The sequence below is a fragment of the Eumetopias jubatus genome, unplaced genomic scaffold (genome assembly GCF_037043125.1).
Source record: "Eumetopias jubatus isolate StellerSeaLion01/CBP00866 unplaced genomic scaffold, mEumJub1_p1.0 scaffold_13, whole genome shotgun sequence".
NCBI lineage: Eukaryota > Metazoa > Chordata > Mammalia > Carnivora > Otariidae > Eumetopias > Eumetopias jubatus.
The window spans coordinates 67,717,096-67,740,128 of NW_028274819.1; the positions used below are offsets into that span (position 1 = coordinate 67,717,096).

The window sequence follows — 23,033 nt, forward strand, 5'->3', positions numbered from 1 at the left end:
TGTGGTTAAGGTCTTATAAGATAAAGCAGATGAAGTGCTTACCAATGGTCTAGCAGATAGTATGCATTCAGTGAGTATTAACTATAATCATTACTAATGAAACTTTTGCTTTGATCAATTGATCTAATTCACTTTTTCTTTTTCTCAGACTAAGACTAGTCCATTACTTTATAATTGTGCATGCATTTGACTAATGTTGCATGAGAAAGGTTTCTGAACCTTTCTGGGACTCATTTATGTATGTACTTATTTTTTTATTAGTAATAAGCTTAGGATATGTCATGTAAATCAGAGGAGCAGAGAGAGAAAGTCCTCAAAGTGGGAAGGATGAAGCTGAGGAGTAAGGAGAGTAACATAGGGAGGTGAAGGGTTTGGTGCTTCGTGGTTCCAATTCCTTCCAGAAGCTGGGATACATGTCTCATGTCTGATCTTGGGATCAGTGCTAGCTGCCTAAGTGAGCTCAACTTACTTTCTATTACTTGCAACTAAACAATTCTAACATGGTTAGGACCATTAAATGGTTAATAACTATGTAAAATGTGTTATTTAAGTTATTTTCTTCCTAATATTCATGTCAGCCCTGATGTCAAGAAAATTACATCTTCATGAACATAGATAAAAACATTTCTAACAAAATATTTCCAAATAAAATGCAGCACTATATAAAAAGGATAACACATTATGGCCAATTAAGACTTACCTCAAAAGTGTAAGGATAGTTCAGTATTCAAATATCAGTCGATGTAATTAACTATATTAGGAAAATAAAGGAGGAAAACCATGGGTCCTTGAAATAGATGGCAAAAACAGCTGACAAAATTCAGCACCCATTTATTTTTAATTAGCAATAATCGCACCTTGGATAAACCTCATTGGCTACGATACTGCCACTGTGCAAAGCTAGCACCCATTTATTTTTAAAATCTTTAGCAAAATAGGAAGGAAAAGGAAATACCTCAGTCTGATAAAGGGCTATGAAAAAAACCTATGCTTAACCTAATCCTTAATGGTGAAATGCTGAATGCTTTTTCCCTACAATGAAAGACAGAATAAGGATGTCTGTTCTTACCACTTCTATTCTGCACTATTCAGAAGATTTTAGCCAGTGCCATAAGGTAAGAATAAGAAATACAATGCATAAAGATAGGGAAGAACAAAGCAAGACTGTCTTTATTCACAGACAACATGACTGTCTACATAGAAAATGCTAAGGATTCATCCCCTCTTATTGTGCTTGGGTGTTGTGCTGGATACAGGGATAACCAATGACCATACCAGACACAAGGTATTCTTAGTCTTGCAGTAGATGGGGGATTATTATGGAGAACAATAGATGCTGTAGAGGGGAAAGTACCATAGTGAAAGATCAAAAACCATGCAAGGCATAAAGAAGACCAGCTTTTTTATGTAGGTGAACAATTAAAATTCATGAAAGTCCTGAACATACTTTCATATCTTAAAAGAAACCATGTTGTGAATATGTATGTATAGCATTTAGATTACTTTATTTTCCTATTACTGAGCAATGAAGAGAATTGAAATGCTGTGGGGTCAAACAAAAATGGCTGCTATTGTGATCACCGTCTATTGTGATTTTCTATGTAACTATTGTGATCACCGTCTATTGTGATCACCGTCTATTGTGATTTTCTATGTAACAGCTTTTAGACTTTCATCCCTACCCCACCCACATAACTGATGTAAAAGGTCAAGTTGGAAACCAAGTCACTGGACTTCTGCAGCTTGGAGGTTTAATAGTTTGCACAGTAAGTCCCAGGAGTTTGTTTCTGCCAAGGCCAGATCCTTTGTTTATCTCAATTCCCAGCCACCAAAATCACTCTTTCCATGACACCCTTCCCTTCCATGACTAATGGAGGGTGAAGCATGGTGCTGAAAAGTGGGTGGGCCAGAGAGTATACCCTGGCCAGCTCCAGAGGCTGAGAGGGAGTATGGGAGAAGCCAAACCCCAAACGAGAGGTGAAGACCCAGCTGGCAGCCATCATGGTGCAGAGTCATGAGGGCAAGAAGCAGCATCTCAGACTGTCTAGGGGCAAGGACAGGTGCTCCTACAACAGAGGAGGAGCAGCTAGAACTTGGGCAAGCTCTAGAAGAAAAACGTGAACACATCAGAACTCAAACTAGCTGGTAATGCACTGGTTTTCATTAGTTCTTGAGTGATGGGAATAGAATTATCTTTCAAAACTCAACATATACTATCTTAAGTTGTGTATTTAAAGATTTCTAAGTGAGCTGTATAGTAAAATTCATTCAGTTCTAAAAAAAGAAAGAAAAAACACAAAAGCTGAGAGGTCTGCAAAAACCTACTAGAACTAAGAAGTGAATTTAGCAAGGTCACAGAGTCAATATACAAAAATCAACTATATTTCTACTTATGAGCAATAACCAATTGGAAGATAAAATTCAAACAAATATTTTACAATCTATATTTACTATAGTATCAAAAAATACAAAATACTTGGGAATAAATGGAAATTTATTGGGATTTAATGGATACTTAAAATATGATACACTGAAAACTACAAAATATGGTAGAGAAATACAGCTGCCATTATCCTTCTATAAATAAACTTTGTTTTTTCTCCTCTTAATCTGCCTGTTGTCAATTAATTTGCAGACCCCAAGCATAGGACCCAAACTGGAAGAGGAAAAGTTTGTCCTTCTCAACAGACACTTAGATTTTATTTTTCTTCCTTACAAATTATCACTGAAAGAGGTGAACAAAATGATTAAAATTCAGAACAGAAACCCTAAAGGAAGAAATGGTATTGTAAATACTTAAAACCTTGTGTAACCCAAATGTCCTCAAGTCTCACCAACCTGAGAGAATGAATAAGGTCTATTAGTACCCAAATTTTGCAAGCTTACAGCCCCACCTGCAGGATCTCAACTCTTCCTCAAAGATGCCCTCAGTTATTTGGTGGAGTCCCTAGGTCTCATTGGAAGAACAAGTCCGAACCCCTCCTACTGCTTCAGCCTCCTTGTTGGTGTTCACTGCCCACAGCACCTGAATGTTTCCACCAATGTTAATGCCTTCTTTGACTATCCTGTTTCTCTGCCTGGCTCTCTCTCCCTAAACTCCAAAACCCTGGTGTATTGATAACTCACTGCACCAGAATCACACATTGTGGATTGTGCAGAAATGTAAAGAAAGAGAGTCCCTCACACCAATGCTTTGTCACACCCTGCCCATCCTATGAATGACATGAGAGCCACTAGGACATGAAAACAGCTTCTGCTGAAGCCAGATAGAACAAAAGATCCTCGGCTAACCCTCTTCCATGCCACAGTTACCCTATTGACAATTCATCCATCCATCCATCCATCCATCCATCCATCCATCCATCCATCGATCCATCCCATCCATCCACTAATCCATCCATCCATCCTCCCATCAATCCTCCCATACATCCTCATCCACCCTAAGTCACATCCTGGTCCCCAACTATTCAAATGCAAAACTTCCTTCTCTTCCATTTCACTGTGCTCCTTAAGCCCTTGTAAATACTTTGCAACTCAAAATGTTCTTGTGCCCAGGCATCTTACTAAGTGATTTACTTATATTATCTCTTGTAATTTTACACCACTTGAGGTAAGTACTAGCCTTTATTTCATTGGACAGATGAGGGAATTGGCACACAGATACTAAGCAGTTTGCTCAAGGTCACGGTGGTGATTATTGACAGAGCTAGGATTTGAGCCTGAATTTCATACCAACCTCTCTAAATATAGAGCCCTTAATGTCTATATAACCCTGCACTTCTAAGGGAGAAAAAGTTGCTACATTGTAGGATAATTACTTTTTTTTAGTCCTTATTCTCCCCCAAACTATGAGCACATTTAACTTAATTCAATTCTATTCATTTCAATAGATATTTACAAAGCACCTCTTGGGGTCAGATTCTCTGCTGGTCGTTCCTTATAAAGCAAGACCTTCTTAGGTTTCTTTGTAGCCCCAGCTCCTGTCTTTGCTTCGATCTGTAGAGTCTGACTGATGCATGACAAAATGACTAAGCACATACAATGCCAAACAAAACTCCTGGACAAGAAGGAAATCAAACAGAAATAAGGATACTAAGTAAATTAGCAAATCACTATTTCCCCCAGACATTCCTCCCCTGCCAGTCATTGTAGGTCTCCTCCTTCTTAATAAGGATTAATTCTATTTTGTTTGGTCGGAGAGAGAAACATCCTTCTTACACGTGAATTTTTTTGCCCTCTAAATTCAACAGTGTTGGATTCCAAGTTGTCCATTTAAACTCCTGCAGGCACCAACAGCACAGTCTGTCCTCAAGATGATTCACTGCCTTTAAATCAGAACTCAAGTTGATTAACATAGGAATACATGAAGGAACATGCCTGACACCCCAGAGCAAAGCAGCTTACTTACTCTGCCTGAGGGACTGCCCTGGTGGCTCTGAAGGCTCTTGGTTCACAGCCCTCATAGGCCCAGAAAAGAATGATGATGTTTGTTCCTCTGAAGACTAACAACCACCCCAGAGAAAAGACTAGCATCCTGAGGTTTCTGTCATACTCAACAAACACACTCTTCTTGATTAATTGTATGGATTTAGGGTTCCAAAAACTTTGGTACCCAATAGGGTTAAGTAAAATTGTTACTCAAGGATATGTCATGAAGATACCTGGGTGAGCTACATCCTATGAAGCATGCTGAAAAACAAGTCCTAGTGACTTCATGGCCCAGATATGCCTGAAGAACCCAAATGTTTCCCTCCTGCCATGGATGAAGCTCTGGTCAGAGGTAGATTTGCCAGGAATCTAATGAGAGACAAGCTTTGGGGCCCCTCAATTGCATGGGCCTTTTGCAAGGCTCTGCATCTACTTTTGGATTTGTAGTTGTAACCATGTTTGTAAAGATCCACCCTCCTTCCTGCACCCCAATTGTATAATAATCACCAGGCCCCACAGACCTTGGATCTGCCCCAACTCCAGACAGGATTTTACTGCATAGAAAAGCAATTCCCTACAATCAGGCCTAAGAGAATTATGGCTTAATCTTGTCAGGTAATCCAGGAGTTAATGATTTAACTTGAAGGTTATCTTCATCCCTTGCCTCTTTTGTCTTCACCCTCTTTGGGACTTTTGACACTGATTTCAGGTCGCATCTAGCAGTGTCCCCAAAGGTGGAAATGAATCCCAGGCAAGAAGGCTCTTTCACATACTGAAAGGTCATGTGACAGAGGAATTTCTTATAATTTTCTTATTAAAGAGGCTTTCCTGGGCTCTGTTTGTCATCCCAAAGTACCCCAAAGTCATCTCAGACATATTAGGACAGAACCATGGAGAGAGAAGAATTCTATACATAATTTTCACTCTGCCTAGAATTCCCATGTGTATAAAATTCCTACCATTCATCCTCTAAGAACCAGTTTCTGTGCTTTGGAGGGAAAGAAGTAACTTTTGTTCAGCTTTGTATCATTAGCATCCACCATTTTTATAGGCATCTGGTCAATTTTGACTCCATAAATGAACAAATGAAGTAATCAATGAAATGTGGCAAATGAAACATTAGAAGAGGAGAATAAACTGGATGTCAGCAGAGAAGAAAAGGAGAAGTAAAAAGCCAGGACATGTAAACAAGATTTTGAGCTGTGTGAACAAAACCTGAAGCTACTGTTAAACAGATACAATTCCCTCTTTTGGTTTATAGGAAATTACACAGATTTATCATGGATCTTAGTTAGAAAAGGTACATTGAGCCCTTGAACGAGGCAGCTCTACTGTGTCCTTTATCTTACCTTGTAGCTTTTTATCTGCTCAAAGGCCTTCAGTGTAGAAAGGAAATTTTGCCAACAGGGAAAAGTCAGTATTGACCTAGAGTCAGACTTATGTGTTTTCTTGTGCCTGAAATTCATCCAATCCCTTTTAACTAATAAGTAAGGCTAAGGCTTTGAGAATTAGTTCAAATAACTTGCTTAAATGGTGCTATAACTAGCTTAACATAAACATTGACAGAACAGAACTGGCTTTCATTTCCCTTTTTATCTCCTTATCCTCTTGTGACAAAGGGAGAAAAGATAGGATGATTATCTCCATTTCATATGCAGTAAGAATTTTCCACAAATTTGGTGCACAAATATGATTATATCCCTTTTATTTTTACAATTAATACTTTGAATATCCACCTGCCTTAAAAACTACTGGAAAATTACTTAAAAACGGAAAAATTACTGGAACTGGTAGATGAATTCAGTAAGGTCCCAGGATACAAAATTGATATACAGAAATCTGTTGCATTTCTATACACTAATAATGAAGAAGCAGAAAGAGAAATTAAGAAATTTACACTTACAATAGCACCGAAAAGAAAACATACCTAGGAATAAACCAAGGAAGTAAAAGACCTGCGTTCTGAAAACTATAAAACACTGATGAAAGAAATTGAACATGACAGAAATGGAAAGATATTCCATGTTCATGGATTGGAAGAACCAATATTGTTAAACTGTCCATGCTACCCAAAGTAATCAACAGATTTAGTACAATCCCTATCAAAATATCAATAACATTTTCACAGAGCTAGAACAAATAATCCTAAAACATTTTTTTAAGGATTTTATTTATTTATTAGAGAGAGAGAATGAGAGATAGAGAGCACGAGAGGGAAGAGGGTCAGAGGGAGAAGCAGACTCCCTGCTGAGCAGGGAGCCCGATGTGGGACTCGATCCCGGGACTCCAGGATCATGACCTGAGCCGAAGGCAGTCGTTTAACCAACTGAGCCACCCAGGCGCCCAATCCTAAAACTTGTATGGAAACATAAAAGATCCTGAATAGACAAAACAATCTTGAGAAAGAAAAACAAAACTGGAGGTATCATAATTCCAGATTTCAAGATATACCACAAAGCTGTCATAAACAAAATATTGTACTGGCACAAAAATAGACACATAGATCAATAAAACAGAACAGGGAAGCCAGAAGTAAACCCACATTTAAATAGTCAATTAATCTATGACAAAGGAGGCAAGAATACACAATGGGGAACAGACAATCTTTTCAATAAATGGTATTGGTAAAACTGCACAGCCACATGCAAAAGAATGAAACTGGATCACTTTCTTACACTATACACAAAAATTAACTCAAAATGTATTAAAGACTTAAACGTGAGACCTGAAACCATAAAAATCCTAGAAGAAAACAAGCAGTAATTTCTTTGACACTGGTTGTGGAAACATTTTTCCAGATATGCCTCCTTGGGCAAAGGAAACAAAGGCAAAATTAAACTATTGGGACTATATCAAAATAAAAACTTCCACACAGTAAAGGAAACCATCACTAAAACTAAAAGGTGACCTACTAAATGAAAGAAGATATATGCAAATAACATACCCCATAAGGGCTTAATATCCAAAATATATAAAGAACTTATATAACCCAACACCAAAAAAATAAATAATCTGATTAAAAATTAAGCAGAGGACCTGAAGAGACATTTCTCCAAAGAAGACATACGGGTGGCTAACAGACACGTGACATCACTCATCATCAGGGAAATGCAAATCAAAATCACAGTGAGATATCACCTCACATGTGTCAGAATGGCTAGTATCAAAAAGACAAGAAATAAATGTTTGACAAGGATGTGGAGAAAAAGGAGCCCTCGTGCACTGTTGGTGGGAATGTAAACTGGTGCAGCCACTGTGGAAAACAGTATATACGGAGACTCCTCAAAAAATCAAAAATAGAATGATCCAGTAATTGCACTACTAGGTATTTACCCAAAGAAAACAAAACACTAATTCCAAAAGATTTATGTGGGAGCATGAGTGGGGAGGGGCAGAAGGAGAGGGAGAAAGAATCCGAAGTAGACTCCTCATCAAACGCTGAGCCCAACAATGGGCTCAACCCCACAACCATAAGATCACGACCTGAGCTGAAACCAAGAGTTGGATGCTTAACCGGCTAAGCCAGCCAGGCTCCCCTCTGCAGCATTATTTACAACAGTCAAGATATGGAAGCAACCCAAGCGTCCATCCATAGACAAATGGATAAAGTGAATGTGGAATGTGTGTGTGTGTGTGTGTGTGTGTGTGTGTGTGTGTGTGTGTAATGGAACATTACTCAGCCATAAAAAATAATGAGATCTTGTCACTTGAAACAACATGGATGGACCTAGGGGGTATCATGTGAGGTGAAATAAGTCAGTCAGAGAATGACAAATACCATATGATTTCACTCATATGGGGAATTTAAGAAACAAAACAAATGAATAAACAAAGAAAAAAAGAGACAAACAAAAATACAGACTCTTAAATACAGAGAAGAAACTGGTGGTTGTCAAGGGGAGGTGGGTGGGTAGATGGGTGGGGAATGGGTGAAATAAAGGGGATTAAGTGTACACTTACTGTGATGAGCACTAAGTAATGTACAGAATTATTGAATTACTATATTGTACACCTGAAACTAATATAACATGTATGTTAATTATATACTTCAATTAAAAAAAAGAAAAAAGTGTGTGTCATTCTAATTTCCGTAGAACTGAAGGAATCATATCTAATCTAAACACTAGGAGAAAAAAGAAAGAAAGAAATGAAGAAACTTCAATAAACCAATTGAAAGCAGAAAAGGGAAACTGAAAAAAAAAAACGATTTAAATAGAAAACAAATGAAAATACAAAAAAATAAATCCAAACATATTTGTAGTGACAAGTATGAGTGTATTAACTCTCACTATTCAAAGACAGAGACTCTCAGCTTGGTCTAAAAAGAGATCCAAGAGCACTTCTAAAACAAACAATAACTAGACAAACTTAAAAGCTGAGAATGTTGAGACACAGGCAAATGCTAACCAAATGAAAGCAGATGTAGAAGTATTAATGCCAGACAAAGCACATTCAAGGGAACAAAGAAAGATGTTCCAAATTCATGAAAAGTACAATTCACCAAGAAGATGCAAGAGGCAGCCACATTTATATACATAGGACCATAGCTTCAAAATATATAAACAAAATATGATGGACATAAGTTAGACATTGACAAATTCATAATTGTAAAGGAATAATTTAACATTATCTCAGAAATAGGCAAATGAAAAAGCCAAAAGCAAGTATGGATGAAAAAGATCTGAATAACACCATTAACTATCTTGATCACAAATACAAAAGGATAAAACAAGAGAGTCAGAGACAGAGAAGAACTGACCATCTAACAAAGAAAAATACACATTCCTTTCAAATATATGTGGATCACTTATAAACATAGGCTATGTATTTGGCCACAAAGAAATGCAATAAATTCCAACAATAGAATTTAATATGCCACATTCTTTTACTATAATGTAATAGTATTTATTAGCAACAAAAGGATAGTATCCTTAAAAAACAAATTGTACTTTTTAAAATAACTCAGATGAAAAAGAGAATTAAAATAAATTATAAACTATTTATAAATAAATGATCATTATTATACCACATATCAAAGTTTGTGGAATGTTGCAAAAGCAAAATTCCAAAGAAAAATTAAGCCTCAAATATATTGCATTAATAAGAATTGTGTAGGTCAGGGTTTGGCAAGTTTTCTATAAAGGACCAGATAATGTATATGTTAGGATTTGCAGACCAGGCGGTCTCTGTCACAACTACTCAGCTCTGCCATTATAGTTCAGAAGCAGCCATAGGCAATAGGCAAATGAATGAACATGGTTATGTTCTAATAAAACCTTATTTACAGAAATAGTGGCAGGCAGGATTTGGCCCAAGAAGCAGAGTTTGCCTACCCTTCATCTAGTTATGCTGAGGTAATAAAGAACCTTCAAATCTTAGTGGCTTGTAAAAATAAAGATTTATGTTTTACTCCCATTCTGGGTCCTGTTACTGATAGCTGTCCTCTCTCTGGGACCCAGGCTGATGGAGCAAGAGTCCCCTGAAACAAGGCCAGCAGTAGTGGCACGACAAAGCAAAAACCACCGCTGCCCAGAGTGTCACTTCTGCTGGCATTTTATTGGTCCCAACAAATTACCCAGCCAAGACTAATTTCAAGGGGCAAGGGAACTTAATTTTCCCAGAGGAAAAAGATCCTAGTGAATAGTAAAAGAATCTGCCATATAATTTTATTAGTTCTTTTTCAGAGATTCAAATGTTAATTCCCTTCTGTAATGGGTTGGATTGTGTCCCCCCCCAAATGCATATGTTGAAGTCCTAACCTCCAGCACTGCAGAATAGGACCTTATTTGGAAAGAGGGTCTTTATAGAGGTTATCGAGTTAAAGTGAAGTCATTAGGGTGGGACCCAGCACAGCATGATTAGTGCCCTCATAAAAACAGGGAATATTTGGACACAAAGACACACACAGAGGGAATATATGATGTGAAGAGCCCCAGGAAGAGTGCCATCTACAGTCAAGGAGTGATCCTGGACCAGATCCCCCCTCCCAGTCCTCAGGAGGAACAGACCCTGCCAACACCTTGATCTTGGACTTCTAGCCTCCAGAACTGTGAGAAATGAATTTCTTTTGTTTAAGCCATCCAGTTTGAGGTACTTTGTTATGGCAGCCCTAGCAAATGAATACAGCTTCTAAGGGAGACTCACAGAGTGCCCTCCACCTTCCTCTCTATTAGAGGCTACTCTCTGGGAGTTCAGAATGGCTTTCTTACAGTTTCTTTGCTGAAGAATAGGGGACACATAGATCTATGATTTCTTATGGAGCATCCTGCTATCTAGAAATGAGTAAATGGAAATGCCAGAACATTAAGCCCTTGGCCTGGGGTAATGTGGCTAGTGGAAATAGGGCTAGAGCTGGAAGACCTTGACCTCTGATGATTCACAAACCCTTTACTGAGCACTAATGAGTCAGCCACTGTTCTAACTGCTTGACAGATGTTATTTAATTTAATCCACACAGCAGTCCTATGCAGTAGATACTCTCATTCGTTACGCCCCCTACCATTTTAATGTCAAACTAACTGAGACCAAGAACTGCCAAGTAGATTTCTGAAGGTCCAGAGCTAAGAAGTCGGAAACAGAATTCAAACCAGGTATAGGTGCAGCCCTCACCAGAATGATTTCCCTTCTCTGGGATCCCATGTGTACTTCACTGGTGTCCGTATTCTGGCTCTCAGCACGCTGTTGAGGGTAGGTGACCATATGCCATCCTGACAGTGATGGTCTGTTTAGGCATATAGTGCCTCATGCCTGGCACTCTGCCTGACACAGACCAGACATCAATGAATGTGTTGAATGAATGAATGAATGGCGTCTTCACTGCAGGGCTAAGGCAGTTGGTGGATTGTCAGATGAAATCAAGTTGGAGAACATGGGCCCATGAAGCTTAATCCCAAACCGGTAAGTCCCCACATGCCTTCGGGCAAATCTCTTAACCTCTGCATGAAGATTTTCCCCTTGGCTTGAGGGAACCTATTTTAGGTTCCCAGATGCTTTCTGGATTAATTTGTGAAGTGCTGATGTGATAAACACTGTAATTGCTTAGGGTGACTTTGACTTCCAGGCCCCCTCTGCGGTCTCTAGATCACTTTGAAATGCATTGGAATGTATTCAAGAGTTAATAAAAACATTGAAATAGGTACCCAAAGTCCTTTGCTATCTGTGCTTCAGTTATTGTTTTTCTTTTTCTTAGATTTTCCTTGACGAGCTTAAAGAACAAAAGGCTGAGAGCTACATGGATAAGCAAGGCTTCTGGCCTGGGAGCAGGGTCTTGGTTCTGATCCTGTCTGTGTGTGACTTGATGTGTGACTGTAAGCAACATGGTCTCCTCCACTAGACTTCTCTTTCCTTAATCTAGAAAATTATGAAATTCTTCTGGATGATTTCTGAAGTCTCTTTTGGCTCTAATATTCTTGGCTCTAACACTCAGCAGACAAGACTCTCTGAGTGGAGCTCCGTGTTGGAAGCTGTGGATACAGCAATGAATGGGGGATGGGGGTCTGGGTGTTCATGGCTTGGGTGTTCAAGGTCCCAGGCTTGAAGGGCCCCAACACAGTGCGGAGAGGAGGAGGGGCGCGAGGGGCCCAGTGCGACATGAGATGAAGGTCAGGAAATGAGGCCAGAAGGGTACCTGGATGAGGAAGTTAGATTCCATCTCTTATTCTTCTGTTTCCCAAACTGCTCCTTTCTGTGCCACCATCACAATTTTGAACTACTCTGGACGTGATGGTTAAGAGCAAGAGCACTAGGTTGCCAGTCTGATGTTTATCTTAGCTTTGCCATTTACTGGCAGGGTGATCTTGGGCAAATTATCTACCATTCTGTGCTTCAGTTTCTTCATTGCAGAACTGAAATTCTACCTAATGGTATTGTTATACCTCCTACGATGTGTTAGTCATGCCAAGGGCCTACGACAGTGCCTGGCACCTGGGAAGAACTAAAAAATGTTTGGCTGTTACTGTTATATTTGTGTACCATTAGAAATAGCATTTTGATGTATGGCTGAAAAATTTATAGCACTGAACACGGAAATTCAGGGTGTGGGAGTCCATGTTCAGCAAACCATATTATATGTACAATGTGTACTTCTGAACTGTATACTTTCTAAACTATAGAGGCAGAAGTTTGGCTAATGATATTTTAAAAGATCAATAGGCATGGCTGAAAAATGCACCTGTAATTCATGCCAACTGTCTAAGGTACATTATAGTGGGATTAACTACTTAAGCTTCCCCCTAGGAAGAAATATAATGAAATTGCTCGTGCAATTTCTGCTACACCTTAAAATAAATGTACTACCATTGAAATTAAAATTGTTCAATCCTCCACTACCTAAAAGCAGAACAATCTTGTTGCATGCAGGGAAGAGGTGGAGAAATTTTTAAAGCAGGGACTGACATGAACAAATTTGTATTTAGAAAACTGTAGTAATATCACTTTTTTTTTTTTTTTGCTCTTTTCTCTGTCCTCTGAGGTGAATGTTTATAAGCAGAGAGATAGATAATTTGGTCTTTGAAGAAGTTAGGATTAACCTGCCTTTTTCATACACTTGTACTGTTTTACTGTTCAGTTGTGGTCTATCATACTGGTTTTGACTACAATGTTTTAAATGAAGTACACAAAACCCTTAGGTTTCTCAAAGAGCTGAGGCTATCACAGGACATTTACACAGACTGTTATTTCTGTATGGAATGCTCTTTACTTGCTCTTCACTTGGCTACTATTAACTTCAGATCTCAGTGAAGTAGTACTCCCTAGGGAAGTCTTACATGACCTAGCTTACCAGTCAATCACCTCATTATTTACTCATCCTGCTGAGTCTACCTTCTAACATTTATGACAGTTACTATTATACATGCATCTGTGTGGACCATTTGATTAATATCTGTCCATTCCAAAGTAAAAGGACAATGTCTAATTTGGCTCACCACTTATCGTAAGTATTTTGTACAATGCCTGACACATAAAACAGAGGCTCAATATTTTTTAAATAAGTAAATGAATGAATGAAACATTTTTAAAGTACTTCATTTTGCCTACGCCATTTTTATCATAGCACCAAATGTGGAACAGAAAGAGCACAAAATGTGGACTCAGGCACCTGGTTTTATGCCTATAATCCACTTATTATTAGTGCTCTGATCCGGCCACATACTAACATGTCTGAGCGTCTGGGGCCAGGAATATCACCCATCTATAGCATTTTGCTGAAATTAAAATAATACAATAGATGAGAAAAAACATCGAGTAGGTTCTCTTACAACATACAAACATTAAACTGTTTCTCATTCTGAGTGCTACAGATATAGAAGTTCATAGAATACTTTCTGCCTTCAAAAAAATGTGTTTTTCTTGAGCTTTCAAAACACAAACACACACACTGATTACAGAAGCTGTCAAAACACACACATGCATGCACAGTGGTTACAATAATTACAGAATCACGTAAGACAGTGTGACACAAAATGTGAGCTAGAATTCTCTGGGAATATTTTAATGCTTCTATAAGCAATGTGGCAGAGAAGAAAAGTATGGGGACTTTGAATCTAATCCCTCATTTCCCACTTAGAGGATTGAAATTTTAATTCCAACTTTGCCACTGACTGGCTGTATAGTCTTAAATAAGTCATTTAGCCTCTTTAACTTTCAGATTCCATGTTGTAAATGGGCATAATCCTACACCCCTGCAAGGTTGCTGCTAGAACTTGTGAAGGTCATGAATACCTACATGAAAAAAGGAAGAAAGACCTCAGGTCAGTAGTCTAAACTTCCACCTTAAGAAACTAGAAAAAGAAGAGCAAGTTAAACCTAAAGCAAGTAGAGGAAGGAAATAATAAAGATCAGAATGGAAACAAATTAGAGAATAGAAAACCAATAGAGAAAACCAGCCAAACCAGAAGTTGTTTCTTTGAAATGATTAACAAAATTGACAAGACTTTGGCTAGACTGACCAAGAAAACAGAGAGAGAGAGAGAGAGAGAGAGACAGAAGATCCAAATTACTAAAATCAGGAATGAAAGGGGATATAAATACCAACCTTACAGAAATACAAAGGATTATAAGGAAGCACTATGAACAATTGTATACTAACAAATTAGAAAACCTGGATGAAACCAACAAATTCTTAGAATGCAACCAACTACCGAAACTAAATCAAAATGACACAGAAGATCTGAGTAGGCCCATATCAAGTAAAGAGAGTGAATTAGTAATCAAAAACTTCCCTCAAAGAAAAGTCCAAAACAGGGTTGATTCATGGTGGCAAAATGTCTTTAAAGACGAATTCACACAAATCCTTCACAAGCTTTTCTAAAAAATAGAAGAGGAAACCCCTCTCGATTCATTTTATGATGACAATATTACCCTGAAATCAAAACCAAAGATGTCACAAGAAGACAGTCACCAACCAATATCTCTTGTAAATGTAGATGCAAGAATCCTCAACAAAATACTAGCAAACCAAATCCAACAATATATAAAGAGGATCATACACATGACCCATTGGAATTTATCCCAAGAATTAATGTTTGGTTCAACATACAAAAATTAAACAATTTAATATGCCATTAATAAAGATCAAAAACAGCATACTCAATTCATAGATGCAGAAAAAGCTCATTTGACGAAACCCAGTACCATTTCATGAAAAAAATATTCAACATACTGGAAATAGAGGGCAACTTCCCTAAACTGATGAAGGACATCTATGAAAAACCCATAGCTACCATCATACTTAATAGCAAAAGACTGAAATCTTTCTCTCTAAGAACAGGAACAAGACAAGGTTGTCCAATCTTATTCAATATTCAATTCAACTAGAGACTCTAGCCATGAGAATTAAGCAAGGAAAACAAATAAAAAGCATCCAAATTAGAAAGAAAAAAGGTAAAAGTATCTTCATTCACAGTTTAAGTGAACTTGTATATAGAGAATTCTAAGGAATCTATTAAAAAAAACCTATTAGAGACAATAAACAAGTGCAACAAGGTGGCTGTTTATAAGATCAACATACAAAATCAATTTTATTTCCATATACTAGCAGTGAATGATCTGAAGGTTAAATTATGAAAACAATTCTGTTTATGATAGTATCAAAAAGAATAAAATACTTATGAATAAATTTAATTTAAAAAGTGAAAGAAATACACACTAAAAACTATCAAATGTTGCTGAAAGAATTTTTTTAAGATTTTATTTACTTATTTGAGAGAGAGAGAGAGAAAGAGGTCATAAGCAGGGAGAGGAGCAGAGGGAGAGGAAGAAGTAGACTCCCTGCTGAGCAGGGGGCTCCATCCCAGGACCCTGGGATCATCATGACCTGAGCTGAAGGCAGACGCTTAGCTGACTGAGGCACCCAGGCGCTCCTGTTGAAAGAATTTAAAGAAAATCTAAATAAATGGAAAGACATCCCACGTTTATGTATTTGAAGACAATATTGGTAAAATGGCAGTACTCTCCAAATTGATCTATACAGTCAACACAATACTAATAAAATTCTAGCTGCCTTTTTTTTTTACAGATATTGATAAGCTGATCCTAATATTCAAATAGAAGTGCAAGGACCCAGAAAAGGCAAAGCAGTCTTGAAGAACAACAAAGTTGAAGAACTCACACTTCCTGATTTCAGAACTTACTACAAAGCTATAGCAATCAAGACGGCATGGTACTGGCAGAAGGCAGACATACAGATCAAGAGAATAGAAGTGGAAGTCCAGAAATAAACCCTGGTCAACTGACTTTGACAAAGGTGCCAAAATATTCAATAAGGAAAAGAATAATCTTTCCAACAAATGGTGTTGGTACAACTGGATAGCCAAAAGCAAAATAAACTTGGACTCCTACCTCATCTCGTATGTAAAAAAGAACTCAAATGGTTTAAAATTCAAGATGGAAAAGTTAAAACTATGAAAGTCTTAGAAGAAAATGTACATAACCTTGAATAAGACGATGGTTTCTTAGCTATTGCACCAAAAGCAGCAAAAGAAAAAATAGAAAAATTGTACTTCATCAGTTAAAAACTTTGTGCTTCATAGGATACTATCAAGAAGGTGTGAAGACAATTTACAAAATGGGAGAAAATATTTGCAAACCATACATGTATGTGATAGAGGGCTAGTAACCAGAATATATAAATAACTATTATAACTCAATAAGAAAAAGACAAATAATCCAAATAATCATAGGCCAAGGATTTGTATTCCTATTTCTCCAAAGAAGACATGAACACATCACTTCCACTAATGTTCCATTGCTGAGAATTTATCTATACAATCACACTTAATGCTAGAAGCCCGGGAAATTTAGCACTTGGTTGAGAAGCCACAACTTTATACAATGGAAGAAGGAGCACAGATTTTTGGTAGGGATTTAGCCAGCTTGGTCTTCTAGCAATTGTTAACCATATTCCAATTCCATCATTCAAGACAGAAAGTATGTAATGCCTGAAGAATCCATTCAAGCTCAAGGTCATTCCAGTTTGGGGAAGCTCACCTTTGACCGCTCATTGTTCAGATTATTATTTTATCCTTGAAGTCCGGAAATCTTCTCATCGAAGGCACTTGGTATGGTGGTGACATTGGGTTTCCTTTTATCCCATATGGGATATGTAAACTCAGAGCAAGAAAAATATGTGCTTTATGTCATTTGTACATAAGTCATTTCCCCTTTTAGCATCTTGGAGGCTAATGAATGAAACATTTTTTTTTCTCTTTAAATACTCTTCATGCTTCATGAGCTATAATGAAAAGAAATGACATGCTCTAAATCCATTTGATGTAGGCTCATGCAGATTGAATGTCTTGTCATTAATTATACTTTTTGATTTGTGGTAAGCCATGTGATAATAGCATTTCCCTTTTATTCTGGAAAGAAAAACTTAGAAGAAAAAAAGCAATGAAAAGACTCCCAGCCCAGTTTGGTTACATTTGGATTAGTTAGCTATGTGCTGATGCCAGTAACAAAAGTTTGACCAAATCCCCAACCAGGCAAGCACTCAGAAAGTTATTTTATTTTCAGAATGAGGTGATCCCAAACAGATTTGATTCCTACCCCCAAAAGTAATAAGTCTGATTCTTTGATGTCAACAAAAAAGATAATATAGTTAAAAAGCCCTTTGTAGCTTTGAAAATTGCTCTCATATTCCTTATCCCAGTGAGGCAAGACACACACCTTCATTCATTCACTTAGTAATATAGATTTAGTGAGTACAAGCTAAGTGCAAGGCACTGTCTTAGGCATGGGGTTTTTTTATTTCTCCATTACATATGAGGAAACTGACCGGTAAAGCAGTTTGCCCAAGGTCATGTCAGTGGGATTAGAACTTACTCTTCTTAATTCTGGTTCTCCTGAATCAATCGTAGGCTATAATAGGAACTGTTGATTATTTGCATGTGCCACACAAAGTGACAGGAATTTTATATACTGCATCTCATCTAATCTTCTGATGAATCTTGTGAATAGATGCTGTTTCCCTCACTTCACAGATGAAGAAACTAAGTTTCAGATAAGTAAGAAGACTTGCCGGAAGGCACAACGCCTGTAAGGGGCAAACCTGGCCTCTGTATCTCTGTCTGTCTATGGAGAACTCCCTTGGACCTGTACTTTGCCTGTATTCCTCTCTCCCTGTTGATTGGGTGTGGCCATGAGGCCCTGCTGTGATTGGATAAGGATTGACACCTGATACCCGGCCAGGTTTCCTGATTAAGACCAGTGCCCTGTGCACCATACCCCCAAGCACACTTCAAGGCACAACCCTACGGGGTGTCAGTTGCTGCCACGGTCCTTGCCTATTCAAGCTGGATCACTGACCTCTGCCTGGTTCTACTAGGTTCTAAAATCACTTGATGGCTGCCCCTAGACTTCGCCCCCATAAGCAGGAGGGGCACTCCTTCTTCCTTCCCTTGTTCTTCCTATTAGCTGTATTTCTGGAAATGAGTCTTTGGTTCAATCTTCCTGGGTCAGGATCAGCAATATAATTTTCAAGGCCCAGTGCAAAAATTAACATGCAGGGTCTTTTGTTAAAAAATGTTTAAGAATTTTAGTACATTGGGGCTCCTGGGTGGCTCAATCAGTTAAGCATCTGCTTTTGGCTCAGGTCATGATCCTGGGGTCTGGGATCAAGTCCCACATCGGGCTCCCTGCTCAGCAGGGAGCCTGCTTCTCCGTCTCCCCCTGCAGCTCCCCCTGCTTGTGCTCTCTCTCTCTTTGTGTCAAATAAATAAATAAAATCTTTAAAAAAAATTTTTAGTACATCAACCACAGAACATTAAAGCAAGCATGGGACCCTTCTGAGTGTGGGAACCTGTGCAACTGCTCAGGTCACATGCCCATGAAATCAGCCCAGGCCCTGGAAGACTTTACTGAAACTTTTGCAATGACCTAGAATTTTATCATAGATTATCCCTCTGTTTTTGCATCATATCTCCTTGCTCTAACCTGGAACAGGCCTGCCTTTGCCATGGCTATTAGGACTTTGTCTGTATCTGTGAACCCTTTCCCCCATTTGTAACTCTGGCCCTAAGTTCCCAAAGCTCTAGTAACCTACCTCCCCCAAGACCAGTGCTCACACCCTGACATTCTCCTGTACACAGCTCACCTGTGCAGTTTTCCAAGCAATGACTTTGCAGGGTATATAATTAAGGGACTGATAGGGAGAGAGAGAAGGCTGTGTATGTTTGGCAAAATATTTATTTATAACAATTTCTGGCAGCTAGAGTAATTTTTGCTTTTTATTAAATATATCTCTGCATTCTGTAGCTGGCTCTTAACTTGGCCTGAGCTTCTTGAGGGAAATTTTGGGGTTTTTGCCAAACAACAACACAGACCTTCATATTTATGTTATAAAAGCCAGCAGTGCCATCACAGACAACTTCCTTCCTTTGTTGGAGCAGTTTTCAAAAAAGCAGATCACAGCATTATTCAGTACAGTAAACCACACCCTCCACCCCTTCAATGTTACTGACAACAGCAAGGCAGAGCATGTAAGTCATATCCAAATGGAAAACATTGGCTTCAGTGCATCCTGTTGTGAAATCCTCAAGCGTTGGGTTATAGCACTGACAACAAGGGAAAAATGAAGAAACATCAAGAGGGGAAAGAAAAAAATTCCAAACGCAGAAAGACAAAAGAAGGAGAAGTTCAAAAGGCCTGTGGACACACTCTAGACTGTGCTATGTATGCCGAAGACTCCGGTTCTCTTAAATCAATGCTAGTTGATAATAGCAACTATTTATTGAGTATTTGCCATGTGGATGGCATGGGTTGATGACATATTATATTTATCTGGTCTTCTCAACAACCTCGTGGAGTATTATTTCCCTCATTTAGATGAAGAAACTAAGGTTCGGAGAAGTTAGGAGCGTTGTCCCAAGTCCCAAGTCATGGAAGTGGCAAAACAGAATATATAGCTAGATAGTCTGCATGTCAATCCTCCATAGGATCCCCACTCCCTGTCAATTGTCTGTGGCCTGGAGATCCTGCCCCTATGGCCACAGCTGATTGGACCCAAGGGCAGCTAATCCATGAGGTGGCCAGCAGCCTATGACTTGTGTGGCCCATCTGGTTCCTCTCTTATGATTTTAGAATCTGGACAAATCACAGCCACTTAGCTCTGGAAGCTGAGCTTGGCACTGGTTGAAGAGTTGCACTTAACAGAGGGGCAGCCATTCTGGGCCATGTGTGAAGTGAAGTAAGGAGAACTGCAGGCAGAGAGAGAGGAAGACAGAGTAGATGCACAGAGAGAAGTGGAGATGTCAAGAGAAAGTGAGCATAAAATCAGAGACACAGATAGAAAGAGAAAGTGGAGGAGATAAGGGGTAGGGACACAGAGCCAAAGAGAATGGAGCCTGGAACCATCCTCCATGGAACTGAAGGGTTTCATGATAGAGCCCTGATCTTGGATCTGAGACCTGGCTGAACCACAGCGCTTATCCTAGGGTTCCTGTGAGGACTCTGAATCCTCACAGCAATCCTTCCTATCTGAGCTTATATGAGTGGGCCTCTGTTACAACCCCCCTAAAATTCCAATTTCAACAGCCTGATGTCAAAGCCATTCTTAGTATACCTGGCTATACACTCCCTCATGTTCTCATTCACAAGGGGACACCATGGGCCCCAAAGACACCTGAGATGCCAGAGTTTCTGTTTCGGTTGCTTTGGTTAACTTTCCACTACCACCATCCTGGAGTAAAAATTGGGTCACTGCTTCCAAGCCACTTGCTACCAGCCCCACCTTCCCTTCCAGGGCCTATCTCCAAGCTCCTGTGGTGGGAGGAGTGGCCATAACCTGCCACCATGATTATGGCAGCCATCTTTTCAGGTGCTGGCCTGGAGCTTGAGGGACTCCAAGGAGTGGGCAGTCAGCCTGGAACATTGCCTCTTCCCTCTTTCCTATAGGACCTTTCCCCCCGCCCCCCACCCCATATCCAGATGTAGGTTTTGTAGAATCCAGGGATCAATCTGGACATAGAGTAAATAAAAGCAGGGCAGTTTAGTCAAGAGATTAAGATGTGAGCAGCCCCTGGCTTCTTGTTTAGATTCATCTCCTATCTTGCTATGTTACCTTGGATAAATTGGTTAACATCTCTGAGATATGGATTACTTACCTATATGTATGACAGGGATGGTGGATGACAAGAGCCAAGGCCCCTTCCAGCTCTGACTTTCTAGGATGCAAGTTTAAATGCCATTCCCTTTGATTGGCATTTAGAGAAGGGGGGCCTGGGTCCTTTCTGGAATTTGTGCTTTATCATCACACCTGTTCCAGCTGCAAGTATCCAAAAAGCACCTATGGCAATGCTGACTATATTGTGGAAAAAGCACTAAATCAGCAGGGAAACTATGGAAACATACTAACTGAAAGTTCAAGCAAAAGGAAGGGGGATCTTGTGTTGAGAAGACTTCGTACCAGCAGCCCCATAAAAAGTGGGCAACTGCAAGGCAGAGGTTCAGGGGTGTGTGCATTGCTGAAGTAGCAAATTCCAAACACATCTCTCACAGCAGGCCCGGCTTGCAGGCTTTATTTAGGTAAAACTCCCATTGAGCCTCAGCTCTCAGGGCCCAGTCTGACTCAGAGCTTCAGAATCTTGGCCTGCAGTGAGATGAGTCATGGTGATGAAATTTCAAGAGAAAAGGACATTCTTAAAATTAGCTTTGAGGCAGCAACTGGCTCTGCTTTTGCTCTGTAAGTGCCTTTTCCGGGTTATTTTAGTTGGTGTCCTCTTCAAGGGGACCCAGAATGGGTGGGTGAGTTCTACCTTTCTGTTCCCCAGCCATCAGCCCCTTGGATTCCCAATGCTCCAGGACTTGCTCGTTTCAAGGACTGAGGCACTGACCCTCAGGCCTGGTCTGACCTCTTCTGCCTGTGATCTTGTTGTGGTTGCAAGAGGGGATGGAGTTCTCAGAGGAGCCTAAGTCTAGCACTGGGCTGGGCTGGGCTGGGTTGACCACCCCAGCACTAGAAGTCCCACCACAGAACAAAGATGGAGTGTGAGCGTCTCCTCTTACCCAACCTCACAGCCCCTCTGACTCTGCCGAGGCCCACTTCGTGCCTTTTGACCAAGCCTCCTCCCAGGGCAGGAAATCAAAGCTGATACTGACTTTTGCAGTCAGAATATTTCCATGAGCAATGAGATGGGGATGAACAATTTCTCCACTGTTTCCTGCACAATAGTGGGTTCTGTTGAAACCAGGCAGGCGTGGCTCAGCTCTCATTTTTTATTTATCCTGATCGAGAGCTTATTCTCTTCAATGTCTCCATCCCTCCTCAGGGACATGTGTCTCATGGGTATAACTGGGGTTTCCCTCAACAATCCACATGGGCAAAGAGCTACCCAGGTCTTCAGGGAACATGACTAGAGCTACATGGAAATACAATGGGCAGAGCCCAGCTGGTAAGATGTGAGAAGGTCCAAAAGATCGAGATAAATCCATCTCCCTTTTGCTAAGTCCTTCCTATCAATGAGCATACATCATGTCATTAATTTAGTAAGAATTGACTGCATACCAACCATACCCCATCACTACGCTGGTTATGGAGAATATTATCATGAATAAGATATAGTTGCTGCCCACAAGGAACTCATCTTTTAACACAGTGATTGCTGGTAAACAGTCAGTCAGGATATGAAGTAGCATGCTATCATAGAGGCCTACAACAATATTATGAGCTACAGAGAGAAGGAATGAAAAGGTAGGGATGTGGTCAGGCTCCAAGGGAAAGGGAAAGGCATTTATCAGTAATTAAGAAAATAAACAGACAAAAGAAATAGGCAATACTGTTCTAGTTTGTGTAGCTAGTGTGTTGAACAAGCATGACTCATGGCTAATAGAAATGCAGCTTTATAGTTGACTCCTCCTGTCCTGATCCTTCCCCAGCCTACTCTTGCTCTCTGCTGTTTCAAGGGAAAGACACGGGCAGGAGGAATGTAAGGGCTAGGGCAGCTTGGACTTGAGCTTGGCCTTTGGCCACAGAAAGCATCCCTGGTGAGCCAGAGCAGGACTCTTCTCATGGGGTCATGCCATGGGTTCTTCCAAGGTCCCCTCCTGGGACCTCTGTCCTATACTTCCCCTGACCCTGACAGATGTGACTCCATTCCTGGTGCTGCCTGAGT

General features: G+C 39.6%; 1 pseudogene; it reads right to left on the reverse strand.

The window, feature by feature from the left end:
• Window positions 1-786: 786 nt before the first annotated feature.
• On the reverse strand, window positions 787-902 carry LOC114226637 (U4 spliceosomal RNA; annotated as a pseudogene).
• Window positions 903-23,033: the final 22,131 nt, after the last annotated feature.